The sequence below is a fragment of the Lathyrus oleraceus genome, chromosome 5, assembly GCF_024323335.1.
Source record: "Lathyrus oleraceus cultivar Zhongwan6 chromosome 5, CAAS_Psat_ZW6_1.0, whole genome shotgun sequence".
NCBI classification, from domain to species: Eukaryota; Viridiplantae; Streptophyta; class Magnoliopsida; order Fabales; family Fabaceae; genus Lathyrus; species Lathyrus oleraceus.
In genome coordinates, this window is record NC_066583.1 from 51,628,523 (window position 1) to 51,636,300 (window position 7,778).

General features: G+C 34.7%; 1 long non-coding RNA gene across 1 annotated transcript; it reads left to right on the forward strand.

The window, feature by feature from the left end:
* Nucleotides 1-5,118: 5,118 nt before the first annotated feature.
* LOC127083881 (uncharacterized) lies at nt 5,119-6,785 on the forward strand. The gene is made up of 3 exons (XR_007788568.1): nt 5,119-5,281; nt 6,102-6,307; nt 6,443-6,785. It is a non-coding gene; the product is annotated as an uncharacterized LOC127083881 (long non-coding RNA).
* The last annotated feature ends 993 nt before the right edge of the window (nt 6,786-7,778 follow it).

Below are 7,778 nucleotides of genomic sequence, written 5' to 3' on the forward strand. Positions count from 1 at the left end.
AGGACGAAAACTCTTTTATTGGGGGAGAGTTGTAACACCCCAATAAAATAAAATAATTATTTAAATTGAATTAATAGTATATTATTAATTTAATTAAATAATTAGATTATTATTATTGGATTATTTTAATTATTTTGGAATAATAATTATTATTGGAAAATATATAAGTGTGAAATGAGGAAAGAGAATCCCATTTGGTAAAGAAGTGTTTTCACGTGAAAACAGAGAAACTGCAGAGAAGAGGAAAAGGGAAGAGGCAGAGCAAGAGGAAGAAAGTTGGAGAAGAGGAAGAGCTTGAACTCAAAGAATTGCCGGATTATCTCAGGTAAGGGGGGTTTATCGTCGATTAATGGGTATTATGGGATAATATGTAATGGGTAGTGATAAGCCGTCGATTTAACCCTAATTGGGACTGTATATGCTGAAATTGATGTCGGATAAACTGTGTTAAAAACTGTAAATTGAATCGATAGTTGTGCGAGTCGTAAATGTTAGACTATGGCACGGATCCCAATTAAAAACTTGAATCGGCACTACCAATTTATGAGACCAATTGGGTTTTTGTAGAAAGGGTTTTAGATGCGGGAGCGGCCGGAAAACCTGATATGCATTAAGCTGACGGAACTTGGAATAACTCAGAAAAATCTGAGTCTGCGCGCGAACGGTCGACCATAGAGTCGGCGTGCGCTGACCCGTGGGGCAAGCGCCGACTGTATGCGTCGACGCAAGGCATTTTTTCGCCGACCCGTGACTTAAGCGTCGACCCTATGCGTCGACGCAAGGGGTGTTTGCGCTGACTCCCTCCAGTTGAGCAGAGCCTTTGCGCCGACCGCGAGCTTTGAGCTGACCCCTATAGTCGACTCAAAAGCCTTCATTCTTTGTTCATGGACGTGCATAATGGTTTTGTCATCATCGAAACTGGATATCGTATGTTGCAGAGTGGAAAGATGGATATGTTAATGTTGTGTACATAATTGAGAGCTGGCCTATGTTGGCACGTGATGTAATAGGGATTGTATTCCGCTGTTGTGAGCCGTATAGGTATTAGTAGAGAGTGCTAATACGGTGTTTAATTGACTTACATGATAACGATGTGTTGATTGATGTATGATGGCATGCCTAATGATGTGAATGTATATATATTGCCTGTGTTGCGAATGGACTGTTGTATGGCTTAGAGTGTAAGCTTATGTCCGTTGTGAATTATTGTTGATGCTGCATTGCTAGGTGATTAGCGTGTATAGCATAGCCTTCGGGGCTGTAGCTAATTCCCATTGTGAGGAATTAGTGAGTGAATTGTTGTGGTAATTGTTGTTGATGTTTGCATGCTAGATGATTAGCTTGCATAGTCTAGCCTTCGGGGCTGTAGCTAATTTCCATTGTGAGGAATTAGTGAGTGAGTCATTAGATCTCAATGAGTGGGACTAGTGAGCTTAGTAGCCGTATCCGGAGGGATCGGTGAGCTTGAACTGTATGTTCAAGAAGAGTCGGTACCGCATTTCATGGAGTCTCATTACATAGTGAATGCATGGCATAGCCTGTGGGGCTGTAGCTAATTCCCATTGTGAGGAATTAGTGAGTAAATCGTTGTGTTGTGTTGTGATGTTGAATATGGTTTGAAAATTATACATATGATATATATTATTGTTGAGTATGATGTTGGAGTTAACACTGCCGTTATTGAGGGTGTAGTCTGGTTAGGGTGAATTGTTGCGTTATTTACTTAACATTACATAATGTTGTATAATGCCTATTACATTGATTGAGGAACTCACCCTTACAGCTATTTTTCAGGTAACAAGCAGTGAGTTGAATAGAAGCTATTCTTTGGAGTCTAATGTCGTCTTTAGCGGGTCATGCTCTGATAGATGTAACATCGGGAGGGGATGTTTTAATTAATTGATATTGGTTGTTGAATGATTTACATGTATCGTGTTACATGCTTTACCTTGATGCTAGATTTTATTCCGCTGCGAATTATGCAAAAGAACCTTATTTTGATTTAATAAATGAGCATGACAGGACATTTTGATAATTGTGGTGAAATGATTGTGTGACACCCTTCGGGGCATAATTACTCTGATTTGATATGTTATATATTTTAATTAAATGTTTGGGGTATTTAGAAGGGTGTTACACTTTGCCAAAGTCTGTAACTGTATAGGAAAAAACAAAGTTTCCAGAGTCTGTAACTCCATAAAGCAAAAAAGAGCTTACCAAAGTCTTAAACTCTGTAGGGAAAGAAAAAGAATGCTAAAGTCTGTCACTTTATGGGAAATGAAAGGAGGATGCCAAAGTCTGTAACTGTAGACAGTGCATGAAGCAATAAGAAAAGGATGCCAAAGTTTGTAACTGTAGGCAGAGCATGAAGCAATTGAATAAGAAATGGGTGTGTGACCCTGAGATAATGATCCCAAAAGATGTATGGACGCCAAGATGTGAGTTTGGAACTAGATCCAAAGAGGAGAGTGTGATGGATAAAGCAATGGCGTTGATTGATGTGTTTTTCCTGAAGAAGACTTGTCAATTACCTTATTCGAATTGCACTAAAGTCTATGAGTAGAGGTGAATACTCCAAGCAACTGGGTCATTTATCTTGTACCCAAAGATATTTAGAATGAGGATAAAACAATGGCGTTGATTGATGTATTTTTCCTGAAGAAGACTTGTCAATTACCTTATTCGAATTGTACTAAAGTCTACGAGTAGAGGTGAATACTCCAAGCAACTGGGTCATTCATCTTGTACCTAAAGATATTCAGAATGAGGATAAAAATGCTCCGTCTCATCCCTTCTCTACTTCTTAAGACTCGTGATGTGTAATCCTCATCATAACTAATAAGTTGAAGAAAATTCTTTTTGATTGCTCCTGATGATGCATTGTTGATTGTGAAGAAAGAGACTTGACTATTGCTTGATTTAAATTGAAGTAAAGTATATGAGTAGAGGTGAATACTATGAGCAACTAGGTCATTCGTCTCGTACCCAAAGATACTCAGAATGAGGATGTGAATGCTCCCCCTCACTCCTTCTCTATTGCTTAAAGCTCATGGCGCATAATTTGAATCATAATTGACAAGTGTTGATGCATGACCTTTGTTGTGCTTGAAAAGTAGTCCAATGTCTAGTCTGTCTGTAATGTTTAACTGACTTATGTTGGCTTGAGATTGAATTGAGGTCTTGAGATCCAATACAACTCCAGTACAGGGGATTAGTCTCATCAGGTGATCAAGAGGCTTCTGATCACTTGACTAGACTGAGGGGAAAAACACATGTCAAAGGATTTAGTTGGTCAAAGAAGACTTTGATCAACTTAATCGATCAGGGGAAAGTTTCAGTTGTAAATCAAGTACATGAATGATAAATCTAAATTCTAAGGGAAACCAAAATAACCTAGAATCTAAAGGAACATGCAATTGGTCATGAAAGTCACACAAAAAATCCTAAAGCCATTAACCTAATTAATCGATCAAAGTATATTTGACCAAATAATTAAATCAATCAAGGGAAATCAAGCCATGAATTGACAAAAGAATTAATTAAAGGTATAATTAATTAATTACATGAATCAAAAGAAGGTATAATCAATTAATAAGAAAAAAACAAATAACTAACATATTAATTCTACTTCTACCATTTTGAATCACCACTAAAACTAATTAAAAGAGAAATTAATTCTAGCATTCTCACAAAAACTAATATTAATATTTATTTTTTAAAACTAAGACTAATATTTATTTTCTAAGCTAAAGATAATAATTATTTTCTAAGCTAATATATTATTTCCCTAACTAAACTAATGTATATTCTTTAATTAAAATAATGTATTATTTTAAATTAAGACTAATGTAACTAGTCTTCTAAGCTAATGATACCAATATATAAAAATTCTATTCAAGTAAACTGACGTATTAATTTCTTAAGGTAATGTATACTAATGTTGTCTTAGACTAAATAGCTAATATATTCAAGTAAAAACGTGTGGCTACGGTAGATACTGGTAATGGACCACAGTAGATTGTGCATGCAATGGTACATTATAATTAATGAAATAAAAATAATATGAAGCACATCGAAGTTAATAACAGTAAGCATGGACAATACATAGAAAAAAAGAAACAAAATCATATGATTTTGGTAGTGTGATTATTATATATGTCATATTGAAACAATAATGTGATCGGTTAATAAGAAATTAATAACGTGATTATTATATGCATGCGACCGGTTGAATAAAAAAGTAAGGGCAATAATTTGAAATAAGTGACACTTTTGAATAAGTTTTCGATATTGGTTAATAAACTTGAAATTGACGAACTAATATGTTATTGGAATTGGAATTTCATAAAAAAATCAAATATATATGATAAATTGTGAAATAAATTATGAATTATACCGAAAAAAATAAAAAATGGCAAAAAAATTGATTAAAAAATGAATCGGTTCAGCTAAAATATGTATAAGAATGAAAAACTAATTATATATTCACGATCAACGTAAAAAATTGATTCAAATGGTAAAAAATTGATTCAAATGGTATATTCACATATTAATAATAGTTAAGAATTAAAGAATCACTATTTTTAAATTTATGTATTTATGTGCAAAAATAAATGATTATCTAATAAGCAAATTCGAAATAGTAAACTTGATTCTAATCAAAACCCTAACTAAGGAAACATGAATTGCATAAGGTTTCTAAAACCTAAGGCCAAAAATGTCAATATACAATGGATCAATCAAATAGGAATTAAATTCTAAAACCTAATTTTAAAAATTAATCAAAAATCTAATTAACCTAATTAAATTATAATTAAAATTCTAATTACATGATTAAAAAAATTAAAGTAAAACTAATCAAATCATGCATTAATTCTAAAAGTTAATTTCATGTAAAACAAAATTTTAAATCAAATTGGAAACAATTAAAATCAATTAAAAAACACTAAAAGAAATGAAAAAAAATAGAAAAATAGTAAAAGCAGGGGTGTATATGGTGGACCAGGGGTGCAGGAAGCAGAGTTTGGGCCCAAGTTGCCCAAGGCCCAATCCGAAATTGAAGGGGAAAGAGAAAATTGGTTCAGATTCAAAAAAACACGTGCAAAACGTGTTGCACATTTTACACATGGTTTCCAAGTTTAAACAACCTTCTTCTCCCTCCTCTCTCCCTCCACCACGCCAGAGCTCATCATCGGCGGCAGTGGAGTAACAATTCACAAAATCATTTATGCCAAAATGTTCCAAGGGAAGACACTCACCAGAGCAGACGTCAGAATCCCAGGTATGCTTCTCAGAAACCTTCGAAACTTCCTCTTCTTGAATCCTCTTCTCCTTAATCTTCTTCTTATGTGTCTTCTTCTAATCTGAGAAATCGTATGGATGAAGTGTGAATTCGAGAGCGTGAGATAATGATAAATTAGGAAGAGCTTAATGAAGAGAGTGAAAATGAATAAATCTGGATCCTTTTGAATGAGCAGGGTGAATGAATATATAGGACAGAGTTAACTGAGAAATCCAACTTATATTACCTCTGTTAGCTCATTGAATTAGAAGTTAGTTAAGGGTGAATCACGATGTTAATTTTAGTTAGTTAGGTTAGTTATGCTCAATTTAGTTAGAGTTAAAATGATTTCTAAAATTAAGTGTTTGTAACTGATTTTGTGAGGCTGAGTCAACTGAAATTTTATTCAATTTCTGTTAGTGTGGAATGTTCAGGTGAAGCTGAGTTGTTACTTGGAAAATGATCAGTTAAGTTAGTTTCTTAATTTCTGTTATTGGAAATGTTAAGTTGAGTTAATGTTAATCAATTTTTGTTAGATGATGTCAGTTGGTTAGATATGAAAATGGTTTGCTCGATTGCTGCTAATTTGTTAGATGGAAATTCTAATTGGTTAGATGGAAATGAAATGAAATGGTAGTTCAATTTTCTGTTGATCGATTTTAGGTCGAAGTTTGTCCTGCTGCTGATGTTGTATGTTGATTGTTTAATGGTACACATGCTATGGTCATGAATGCTTGCCTTATTATGTCATTGTGCATGTGAATTGAATGGGTTGTTGTTATGGCTTTGATGTGATTCATGGCTGTTGTGTATGATGCAGGCGTGGATTGATGATGATGAAGCAAGGCTGCAAGTTCTTTGTATGGAAATGCAGGGCATTGTTAGGCTGCAGCAGGCTTTCACAGGGTTTTTATTTGGACTGCAGGGAAAGGCAAGTTTCAATGCCAAGGTTTGTGTGCAAGCTGGTGTGATGATCTGATGTAATGCACGCCTATGTATGTTGCTGCAAGATATATTCATGTCATGGTGAGTTTGCAAATGGTGTTAATTGATGTGCAATATGCATTGTTTCTATGTTTGTCATGAATGTAATTTGTATGCTATGACTTAATATGCATTGCTTGTGTTGAATTTATGGATGTATGTTGATTTTGAATGCAGGTTTGGTTTGTGGTATATGGTTGCAAGGCTTGGTAAACTCAAGGCATGGACAAATGAGACCAACAAAGGCATGACCAAAGGGATGCAAAATGGGATTTCTTGCTCTTGAAGCAACATGACGATGGAAGTTCATGGAATCTATGCAAGCATAAAGATGTAATGAGTATTAAGGTTTTAGGAATGAAAAAAATGATAGTTGACTTTGGTCAACTAGTTGACAAGTCAACAGTTGACCAAAAGTTAACTTTTGTAAAAAATGCAATTTTTATATATTTTTTTTGTAATGGACATTGTATATGGGTTAAAAATGAGAATATATGCAGGGAAAGACATTGTTGGATGATTGTATCTTTATGAATAAAGACATGTTTGAACTTCCCATTGAACTTTTGCCTTGAAATCCATGTTTTGAAATCAAACTTGCCATGGAAACTTGAATGGACTTATGGGTTAAAAATGAGAACTAAACACTTAAATAAAGGGTTTTGACTATATGATGACATAATGGACCAACACAAATGAAATATGAATCAAAAGCAATAAGACCAAATATATTGTGAAACATGGCCTAACGAATGCACCAAGAGACCTAAGTCAATGACCTATGAGGCAACATGGATCAATGAAATCAAATGAATTAAGCAGACCATAGAATACGGGGTAAAGAATGAAACAAGGACTTGAATAAAACATGCCCCTTTAGAATAAGGACTTTGAAAGAGTGATGAACCATAAATGAATGACCATGGACCTATGAACTGGAAAGCATCATGGGCCTAGAATCAATGGACTAGGAATGGTCAAATGGAATGCACATGGATGAATTCTTGAACAAGGCCTTGGATCAGATGAATCCCCAAGCATGTAACATGTAGGTCAAATGAATGATTTCTTTGATCAAATAACACATTTGATGATTGATGATGTATGATATGGTGGTCAAGGACCACAGTCCAATGAAGTAGGGTTTTAGTCAATCACAAGATCAAAAGTCAAACCAACATTACACAAGTACCAAGGCCCCCTGATTAGGGTTTCAAGATGTCAACCATTAAATCAAGGGCTTAAAACCAAGCATAAAGCTCCACAATCACATTTCCAACATATGGCCCCAAGATTAGGGTTTAGTGATCAAACACAAGCTCATAAAAACAATCATAAGTTCCAATAGTAACAAAGTCAAGAATTAGGATTTGGATGCACAGATGAACACCATGTTTGCAATCTCCATGAATCAAAGTCCCAAAGGTCAAGAAATCAGGGTTTCGCCCACTGATTCCAAATGATAAGCATCACCATAATCCTAGGGCTTGATCCCCAAGAAAACCCTAGCTTC